This window comes from Bremia lactucae, linkage group LG17, assembly GCF_004359215.1.
Source record: "Bremia lactucae strain SF5 linkage group LG17, whole genome shotgun sequence".
Classification (NCBI taxonomy): Eukaryota; Oomycota; class Peronosporomycetes; order Peronosporales; family Peronosporaceae; genus Bremia; species Bremia lactucae.
In genome coordinates, this window is record NC_090626.1 from 923,825 (window position 1) to 935,665 (window position 11,841).

The window sequence follows — 11,841 nt, forward strand, 5'->3', positions numbered from 1 at the left end:
ACTAAGAACTCTGGTAAAGTGTCGTCACGGGAGCGGTAATCCGTCTCCTCGTGCGCACTTACCAAGTAGGAAGTAGTTTTGAGACTGATTTATACTTAATAGAATTAAAAACAAATACCTATTTTTACCAATTAAATGATATCTCTATCGATATCATTTAATATGCATTGCGAGCGTATCTTTATAGATACCTCGCGTAACGGATGACGCTAGCCGTCATCACGGATGACGTTGGGCGTCATCTCTCCTAATGTGAATGCACCCATGTGCATCACATCCACAAGGGTTGGTCACAAATGTGCACCACACCCGAGTGTTGGGTTTAATTACTAATATTAAGTAATTGACCATCCCCTTAAGTACACCAAGTGTACTTAACGGGGATTGTGTAACATTAGGGCAACTTTAGCCCGTTACAAGTAATAAGTGTAACGACTTAGAGAGTCGAACAAGCTCGTAGAGCTTAATGTAACTAACTTAGTTCAAGCGACTCGGTGTTTTTTTTAACCAAGTGGCAACTTGAAACGGGCTGAAGTTGCCCTATGGTTCACTTTTTCCGTTAGATATACTTTGCGCACTTTATGAAATGCTCAATTACTTCAGTGAAGTAATTTGACCCACCCTTGTGTATGTGATGCACATAGGGGCATTCACATTAAAAGGGATGCTGTTACGGGGCACAGCCGACTTGTACTGCTTCAGTACAAGTCCACTTCGCACCTGCCCCAGTGCGAGTGGTGCCTCACGACACATCACATCACGTACACTAGTACGTGCAGAGGAAGAATCTGTAACGGGGCACTGCTGACTTGTACTGCTTCAGTACAAGTCCACTTCGCACTGCCTCAATGCGAGTGGTGCCTTACGTCACTTCACGTACACTAGTACGTGCTGGGAAGTCTTCTCTTTGAAACACTTGCTTTAGAGGGGTTAAATTAAAACTGTATTAATATAATTTAGGTTCTTCTTTTCTATCTACTTAATACTAACTTAATTATAAACTAATACAAAATATGTACTAGAAGTCTTATCTGTCTTTCTCTTTGCGCGCATCCAGCGCTGACTGGACCGCGGAAAAAGTCTATATAATGGTCCATATCTACGAATGGATAAGTCTTTAGAATATTATTATGTAAAGTAATATTCTCCAAATATTATCTACCTTGTAGATAATATATTAATTAACAGCCTCTAAGTGTTAATTTCATGTAACAATACACCCCGTTACATCACCCCTCCCTTAAACGACAATCACTCTGACTGTCATTTGGTAGAGTGGTCACTATAAGACCACTTAATTAAAAACGATGTTGATTGGTCAGATTCATATTTTTTAATTCTATCGCATGTATAACAAGTCCATGCGGTATGCGAATAGAGCGGCGCCTTCGGCTACAATTCATGCAGCCGCGGGCGACGCATTATTGTCTCTTGCGGCAGACGTTCCGTCTGCTGTGGTGTCATTTTCTCCTGCAACTCTAAATGTTGCGGGTGCACGTGGTGATATTCCACGTGAATGCGACCCTTCTTTGGAGGTCGACTACGAATGCGAGTCGGACGAAATGGCCGACTCGGGGAGAATAGAATAGTCGCCTGATCATCGTCAGGCGGCTGACTATGAGCCTTCGAATGACGGGGCTCATTCGAGTAGAAATGCTGCTAACATTCGATACAGCATGTTCGGTTCCGACGATGAGGATGATTCCTCATCGCCAGCACCGTCTCCCGTGCCGCCACCTGCACATATTTCTGTGCGTCGTGATGACGATGACGTAAGCCATCGTAATAGTTCTTGTGCTACCCCTGCTTCAGTAGGTACCACTCATGGCATCGTAGACACTAAAATGTCTCGTCTTGCCCCTGAGAAGAAGCCGTGATTTTTCTTAAACAGCTATTTAATAGCTTGTCTGGAGAGACTACTCCTCACAATAAACATCCCTTATTTATTGCGACAAAGCTACATGGCCTTGATCCCAGCGCGAAGAACTTTCGCGCTGAGGAAGATTTTTATCTCGATGCTTTTTTCAAGCATCGATGGCATAGTGGCAACAATAAGCAAGATAAAGTCTCGCAAGCCTGGAGTGCGTTCATTCGCTATGTCAAAGACATTGGACGCGAAGCCTGGCTTAAGAAACTTAATGCAGTTCGCGTTAAGTTTGAGAAACGAATTCCAACCGATCGGTTGTCACGTGAGGCAGGACTTCCATGTCTCACGTGGGGTGATCCCTGTCCGTGTTGTGTTGACAACACGAAACGAGTGAAATGGGATGTTTATGCCCTTTTTTCGCCCTGGGGAAGGGCTCACATCTCAATCGAGATGCGCGATGCAGTTGACGTTTTGCACTTGTATTACAAGCGCCAGGCGTACGTGTTTTCCGATGGACTTTCTGATCCATCGGATGGGTCTCGTCATGCAGACAAACATGGAAGAGCAAATGTTCATTTATTTAAGATTAATGATCTAGTGCTACTATGCTCTCTACGGTAAACTTACCTAAGCGATTAGTCACTAATGTGGGTAGCAGTAAAGTACTACCCGAGTTCATTGGTCGTGTACTGCATCGCAGAGGCAATGCAGAAAAAATAGCATTGCTATGTAGGATGCGAATGCATCCTACGTTTTTCGTTGGTCGGCTACGCCCGTACCATCAGTACTCGTTTTTTTTTCGAGGACGGATCTGACCACCCTTTAAAAGAATTCCTAAAATATTCCTGTGGTCACGAACCAGATTCTCATGCTGAATCTTGAGATTCCCATGTCGGGTCCGAAGATCCTCGAAACCGCGATGAGTTGACGGCAGCTCATCACGAAGAGCGTGATAATTCCGTTGTTATCCAACATGGTTTACGCACTCTTCGAACGGTCTTCTAACCATTCGATATGATGAGCCTGCACCGTCTGCTCTAACGAGTGACGCTTACCGCGCACGTGATCCAGTCCTTCCTCCATATCATGAAGGAAGCGATCGAGTTTGTCGATCTTCGACTCTAGATCCGAAACATGTGTCGGATCTAATTTTTCCTCCTCCGCCACAATCATTGGTGGATTTCCACGATGGTCAACGTTTCCTTGTGGAACGTATCCAAAACCACCGTGATGCAAAGGGGCAGCGAACGAGTAATCTTGTTCGCTGGCGCGGTTGTCCACCTTCACATGACAGCTGGGAGCATCGTTACCAGCTGATTGTTGACGTTGAGGACCTCATTCGGCAGTTTTGTCATTTTCAGTGCGCTTTGTGCGCACTGCCATGAGAGTTTTCTCATCTTCGATGTCGATTGTTTTGACATCGACATCATTCGCGTCGTTCTTAACTTCGACGCGTGATGAGCATGCACCAGAATGGTTTTGCTCGTGCGAGTTCGCCCCCCTCCCCTTAAAGAAGAGGATCCATCTAATTGGGTGGGTATGCGAGGATGGCGTAAGCCATTCACAAAGAACGGTGTATGCGTTGTAGACGTATGCACAGAATTATTGATGGCGAATTCGACCATCGGTAAGAACTCGCTCCAATTCGGATACGATTGGACGTAACCTCGAAGTATCTCTTCGAGGACGCGATTTACGCGTTCTGTTTGACCATCCGTTTCCGGGTGATCAGATGTTGACATAGTCAGCCGTGTTCCGAGAGATCGAACCACGGATTGCCAGAACGCCGCCGTGAATCTCGGATCTCTATCCGAAACTAATTCACGGGGTAACCCATGGAGTTTGAATACCGGGTCGATAAAGACATGGGCACAATTCGGAGCCGTAATCGACTCTGGTACCGCAGCAAGCTGTACCATCTTGCCGAATCTGTCTACAAAAACAAGGATTCCATTGTTTTTGTGTTCGTCTTCGGGAAATCCGAAGACGAAGTCCATAGATACGGACTGCCAACACTCTGCCGGAAGTGGTAGAGGTTGAAGAGGTGCACTGGATGAAAGGCTAGGCTTCACCCGTTGACATGCCTCGCAAGCACGAATGTACTTGCACACGAACTGATACTGGCGCGGCCAGTAAAAGTCGCGACTTACTATGAGATAAGTCAGCTCACCTCCACGATGCCCACTTGTTGGTGCATCGTGACACTTACACATGATGCGCAAGCGAAAATCATTGTGAGTTGGAACGACGACACGTGGAGTGTCGCCGGCAACGGCTAAGTAATAGAATAAGGTCGTTGCGTGCTGTGTATCGATCGGATGACGATCGATATAAAGCTGGTAAATCTTTAAAAAGATTTATCGGAATAATTCATCACATGATTCAATAAACGCAGAAGGTCCTTATCTTCTGCGTAGGCTTTCTTTATGTGATCATAAAAGGTTTATAACGAGACATTTGAAATGAGTGTTGCAACAGTGGGATTATATCAGTATTGGAATGCGCAGCCGGCTCGAAATCGGATCGGCGTGATAACGCATCAGCGACGACATTAAGTCGTCCTGGTTTACATTCCACGGAGAAATTATACTCCGCGAAAAAGGATAGCCACCTCGCCATTCTTTGCGAAAGGTATGGGCTATTTACGGCCGTGAGTAATGACGCAAGGTCCGTTATACGATGAACGGTCTATCTCCTAAAAGATAGACCCTAAATTTAGCCAATGCGTATTTCATGGCAAAAAGTTCCTTGTCATGCACTGGGTAGTTGCGTTCAGCTGGTTGCAGCTGACGCGATTGGTAACAGACGACGCGCTCCGCGCCATCTGTATCGTATTGCATTAACCCACAGCCGATTGCGAAATCGCTGGCGTCACAGACCACATGGAATAGTCTGTCTTGATCTGCAATCGCCAAGATGGGCGATTGCATCAAGCTTTGCTTGATACCTTCAAAGGAACGCTGACAATCAGCGTTTCATAGCAATTTCTCGTCTTTTTTCAAGAGACGAGAGGATGAACTGTTATCTCGGCATAATTGCGGGAGTACTCGTGCAAGTACGCCGCTAATCCAAGGAATTTTCTAAGTCCCTTGACATCGACTGGAACTGGCCAGTCGGTAATTGCCTTGTTCATTTCGGGATCAGGGCGCACGGTGTGCACGCGTTTCATAACGATCTCACACTATCGGTGACAGAATTCATGTCGACGAAACCCGACTACGAAATATATTTCTTTAGTGATTTGGGCGTCAACGTTCGTACTTGCGTCTCGAGTAGTCGTACCTGCATGGATTCTTCTCTCGTAAATGGAATGACTTTTATCTCCGCCAATTACTCTGGTCTTACTGCAAGCGTCGTTTCGAAATACGCGATGATTCTTGAGATGACGGTAGCTAATGCGTACAATAAGCCAACCAAGGCACCATACCGACTCAAACGCCAATCCCGCGGAAAGATGTTCCAATGAGCTCCATGGGAATACATAAATTTATTATTGTGTCACTCCCATCAGTCACTGTTGTGACTGTTTGGGTGAGGATGTGATGTAACGGGGTGTCTCGTTTCATGAATAACTTTTCCCATAAGAGGACGTGAGTTCGATGGCGTGCATCCAATGGCGTTCAATGACGTGCCTCTAGTGTCCAATGGAGTTCGTCCTTGTCCTAACATGTGGAAAGTATCTTCAATCGGAAACGAAATTTATTCTACTTGGAGACGTTGTGCATGTCGGTTATTTGTACGAAGTTGTCCACACTTCGCTACCGAGAGAAACAGTTGCCACCGAGTCGGGCGGTGACACCAGTTGGTGCCAGTCACCTCAAATTGGAGTAGGAGGTAAATAACTCCCATTCCGCGCACTAAGTGCAGCTTTTGTGTCATCCAGGACAGCTTCGTCTAGAAGTGACGACTTTTAATAGCAATGGCACTTAGAATCTTTCGATTCTGCCACGCTTCTTTGCCTAGCTCACATGCAATACATTAACATGTACATGTATTATTCTATCTCATGAACTTGCAACTGCATCGCGTGCTTTTCTTTTGTAGCCATGTTCGCCTCCGTCTGCGCCCTATTAAGATCCACACGACCTTCGTTTTCACAATGTTCTTGCTCCACCCTACTGCAAATTGCAGAAGCGTCGCTCTTTCAGATATTGAGGCGGCTTGTTTCGCTATACCCAGCCTTTACTGCAGGTGGTGAATCTTTGCGAGCGCTTTAAATGCAATTAACTGTCTTCTCCTGAATTAATGGTTTCGTGATTTCAATATTCTGATCGATTCGCGCTTTATCGAGTCGACAAAAGCAAAGGTAGATTTTCTTCTTTTTCGATTTTCCAGGAGCTATCGTAATGCACGTTTTAAAAGAATGCGCGTTTTCGCGCATTTTCGTTTTTCACGGAGTACAACTTCTCTGTGGAGTAAAAACAGGACGACTTAATGTCGTCGCTAATGCCCTATTGCACCGGCTGCGCAACTATGCTCGAATTCTATGGAATTTATCGGAGGCTCCAATTACTGCAACACTCTTTGAAATTACAGCTAAATCTGGTAAGTCGTGGTCAGATAAGGAACTTAAAATAGCTATTGTCTTGTTGCCTCAATATTACCACATTTGGTTATTTTGAGGCTATTTAGTCAATGAAATAATAAAAGATTTGGCCACCCATCTTATAGGTGTGGCCACCAAAATTCCTCTGACACTCGTAAGAATGTCTTCTCACGGCCCAGATGCACAGTAGATGGCGCATCATGAACTGTTGGCTCGTCGTCCGCAATGGACGAAAGCGTCCTAGAAACGGACAAAATGAAACAATTCGCTGCTCAAGGCTGGGATGCCTTGAGAGACAGTCCGTTTTTTGAGGTTCTGTGGAAACATTGCGATGTGTTCCCAGAAGAAGTGCCGAGCCGCCTACCAGCAGATAGGGGAATCGGGCACGCGGGCGCGCGGCAAACAGCTACGTGGTGACCCGCCTTACGACAGCGGAAACAAACCTGCTTGTCGGCGCTACAGGTCTCCAAAAGCCGTTACCTGAAGCACGACGAACATAAGTGGCGTGCTCGATCGCGTCAACCTCCATGGTCTCAGGTTCTTCAGCAGCAGCAGCGCACGCCGTGTTTACCGACGATGCACCCAAGAAGTGGTATTTCGCTTGCGCGAATATTCACTTCTTCAGATTTGCGTACAACTTATGCTTTCGCATAAGTGTAAGAACGTGAAGAACGTGAGTTTTACGAGCTTCCACGTCCGTCTTTCCGTCCATGGCTCGGCTATGGACGAATACATCGTCAAAATAACTCGGTGAGAATTCTCGCACCGGTCTAAACAGATTCATTACGCATCCGTTGAATGTTGGAGGGGCGTTACTAAGTCCCTGTGGCATTACTAGCCATTCCCACAGCATCCCACTGGGAGTGCTCACTGCCGTGTACGGGATGTTCCGTTCACGCATAAGGATCTGATAAAATCCATCCATCAGATCCATAGACGAAAAGATGGTACTCTTAGACATACCATCTATGATTACGTCTTTTCTAGGTAACGGCGTTTGAGTCGGAACCGTTGCAGCATTCAGTTTATTGAATGCGTGCACTATCCGCCGCCCTCCTGTGGCCTTTGCACACAGAAGGTCGGAGAGCTATGTGGGGAGGTTGACTCCCTCACATGGCCCGCATTTAATCGATCGATAAAGAATTTAACGATCGCAAGTACTTGTTCACGAGGCAGTGGCCACTGTATCATGACACAGTACTTTGAGCCCGTTTTGAGCTCGATCTCATGTCGAGTGCCTTTATATTTTATCTTTAGGCAACTCGCATGGAACCTTTTCAGGGAGTACATCCCTGAATTCAATCAAATCGTTACATAAAGGATTTGTCTTAAGTGACTCCCAGGATTGAGTAGTATATCTATCAATCCGAGTCTTCACATCGAGGACACTTTCGTCCATCGATGAGCTGCTGAGAACCGTTCGTTCTGTGCAAATATAACCGCTGACCGTATATCGGTTACGTACTCGTTCTCTGTGACGAGTACGCAGATCTGCTTGAATCCATCACTATGCAGCTCTCTCAAAAATCGCTTGGGCTCTAGGGTTGGTAATAGTTATCTCCAAAGTTAACTTCGGAGGCGCATACAGATAAAGAGTGTAAGCGCCTACTCTTGATCCGTTATTAACTAAGACATTAATGTCTCGGTCTCTTCCTGGGATCTAACCACTGGCTGCCGAGGGATTAATCCTTCGTGATGCTGAAGTCTAATCACTTCAGCATTAATTATTTGAGAAGATGTCTCCCCAAGTACGTGGGGATTTATCCCCTCAACGTCTTCCGACTGTGATTGCGCTATCACAGTCGGGTCCTCTTCGGTTAACTCTCTACTCGACCTAGGATCATCGTGTTGTCCTTTTGGGGCAACCGGTATACTCTTTGAATGTCGCCCGCCAGGCGTACATTCATGTTTCAATTCACTTGACCTCTTCGAGTGGTGGACCTTCGGCGCTGCCTGTGCATTAGCACAGCCGCCGGCAGCTGACTCCACAGTGTGATTGGTAATCACACTGTGATCTTGTGCAGTTGTACTAGCGACCGTACCACAAGTGAGGCCATCGCACTTCCTCGTAGTACATCCACGCGCTTGTGGACGCTCCAAGACGTTCAGATGGACATCTGATGAAAAAGTGGCAGGCATCTTTACGGATCGATGCTGCCACCTGATCCTTCGATCATGTTTTCTGAGCCAAGGTAGACCTAGGATGACATCAGATTTGTCATCCGAACCCAGCACGATGAAATCATTATTGTACTTTAAATCTTCTAACGTGTATGAGAAATTTCACTACGCGTTTCATTACTGTTATCTCTGCGCCTGTCGATAGACGCACTGTCATACTTGTTGGAGGGATGTCGCGCTCAGCATATTTGAGCCTACGACCCTCTAGTGACTGGCGACGAATGAAGTTATTCGACGCTCTGTAGTCCCTAGGGCTCCAAGTGACAAACCGTTTGTCACTATTAACTTTAAAGTGATGAGGTATACCTAATCACCAAGTGCAGAGACACATAGTGATTGTGTATCTGGAGCAACTTTAGTCAAGAAATTTGGAAATTCTCATGAGGTTGCTAGATCAGTAGGACGTTGCGCCCCTACTGACCCCGACCGTTTTTAACGGTCCGCCTCGCTGTTGCGATTTCACAACAACGTCGGACCCGCGACCGTTACCCTATTTAGCATTCGGTCCAAAGTTACGTTCAGAACCTCTCGGTACTGGGCGTGGGGCACTACACTCACGAAAATAGTGTCCTAACTTCTGACAGCGATTGCATTTCTGCAATCGCTTTTTGTTCAAAAAGCGAGGTTTCTCGCTTTCCACATAAGAGAGGTCCATAGATTCTGGACCTTCAAGCTCGTGTCGTCTTGGAAGACGATACGATGACAAACTAGCTTGAGCCTCTCTCAAGCTAAAGTCCTCCTGTTTCGCAACGAAAATTGCTTCTTCCAGCGTATTCCAGTTCCAAGCGGAATAGGTAGGTTTTTACGGGACCATCCGTAAGACCTTGCATGAACACCGTAATCAACGTGTGTTCATGAACTGGGTTGTTTGTGATACAACTCGCTTAGAGTCGTATATGCTGGATATAAGCGTGAACATCACGCTTGCCTTGCTTGCGTTTCAAAAGCTCTGATCGAGCTCTGACGCAGCCCTAAATAGTTCAAATGTCTGTTTGAGCCGGGCTTTAAAAGCCTCTAGCGACCCAAAGACATAGGGTTCGCAACTTAAGGCCTAGTGCCCAAGTTTTTGCATGACCTGCCAAATTTGACTGAGCAAATGCGACTTGCATTTGCTCGTCGACGATGTTTGACGAGCCCTTATGGCATCGTCCAACTCAACAAACCATATTAAGAGGGAGTCTTTTTAGACTCATTTTTAATTAGAGATGTCAATCTTTATGGTTTCCGGGCGTGTGCATAATCCCAGGCACAGGGGTCTGTTCCTGTTGAAACCTCAACAGTTCTCCCTGTTGAGAGCCTTGCTGATTAAGCAAGGCTACTTTCTCCTTCATCTCGTCAAGTTCATGTTGTATGAACTTGGCGATGGCTGAATTGAGAGCATCTCTGTCGAAACCGGACAGCATTGCCAAGATGGCATCGTTCCCTGCGGTCGAAATCATTCGTGCGACCGCACTTCTTTCTATGTCACTTAGAAGAACTAGCTATCACGCCAAACGTGATGCGCATTTCCATTATCATCTAACATGTCCGTATTAGATATTGAAACTGTGGTCATTAGACGGACTACAAGGTGGTATCAGGTGTAACGGGGCACTGCCGACTTGTACTGCTTCAGTACAAGTCCACTTCGCACTGCCTCAGTGCGAGTGGTGCCTCACGTCACTTCACGTTCACCAGTACGTGCAGAGGAAGATTCTCTATAAAACACTTGCTTTAAAGAGGGTTAAGTAAATTGTATTTATATATTTTAGGTTCCTCTGTTTCTACCTATTAAATACTAACTTAATTATAAACTAATTCACATTATGTACTAAAAGTCTTATCTGTCTTTCTCTTTACGCGCGTCCAGCGCTGACTGGACCGCGGAGAAAGTAGATATAATGGTATATATCTACCAATGGATACTTTTTTTGAATATTACTTTGTTAAGCAATATTCTCCAAATAATATCTACCTTTTGGATAATATTTTAATTACAACTTTAAGTGAAAATTTCATGCAACGATACACCCTGTTACAGTTGCCGCCTAGCGTCATCCAAGATACATGATTTCTAAGGTAACACGCTCGCAATACATATCAGTGTCTATCTTCAGAAATGGCATTTATGATTGATTAAAGTAGGTTTATATTAACATGATTAAATATAAATCAGTCAGAGAACTACATTCTAGTTCGTAAGTGCGTAAGTGGCGCAGGATAATCGCTCCCGTGATGTCACTTAAACTAAGGCTTATAGTTCGTTGGGTGAGGTTGCTTGGGAGCCCACCAACTTTCCACGACCCACATCCCAGAGTGGGTACGTGAGGATGAGGATCAAATATGATTGGGCCCATTCCCCCATCTCTCCGATCGTTATCGGGGAATGGCTGAGCACAAGGCGCGGGGACTTGGTGAACAAGCCCTGGCCAGGCTCTTGATCAGAACTCCTAGGCAACCTGTTGCTCATTCGGAGCAGTATGAGCCGTTCGTGCTCGGACAGCGAAGGGTCGCGTTCAAGGCACAGAGCCACGCTGTGGGGGAGTCTGTCTCTGAGACTCATGATGGGTTAGGCCAGAGCAGGCTCGAAGCGAGGTCTCAACAGGACTGTTGAGATAAAATCCGCGCGGTCCATTTGGATGACCCACCCAAATTCGATGGAACTGCATCGCACAGGAATGTTCACTGGCTGTTATCCGTGGATTAATGAGGTGTGGCGCAGCATATCGAGGACGACAGCAGCCGGACAGTGACGTTCGCCATGTCGCATCTGCGTGGCAAGACCTCAGAGTGGGCTTCCTCGTCGCTTATGACAGAGGGAAAGGATTTTTTACATAGGCAATCATTAAGAAAAAGGTTCGCTCTACGTATCAGTCACCGAATAACGAGGTGTTGCTTCAGGTGCGCTTCCTTGGAGTGCGACAGGTAAAACGATACCTGGAAGAGTATGTGCTGAAGATAACGACGCTGTCGGATTCCATTACCGTAGGTCCGATTCTGGAGATAATTAAGGAGTCACTTTTATAAGCAGACTTCGGCACGGCCCATCGCGACATGCCTTTCTTAGAAAGGTGCCATCGACGATGGACGAGGCAATCCAAATTGCCTTAGTCGTGAAGCAATACTTTAACAGTGCCTCGGCGACAGCTATGAACTATTGGCCGAAAGGTTGGACGCCACTCCTGTGGAGTTTAGCAATGCAGATATAGTCTGCTTTAAGTGCGGCATTGCGGTCATATGTGGTTTGCTGCTATGCCAGGGTCCCTGC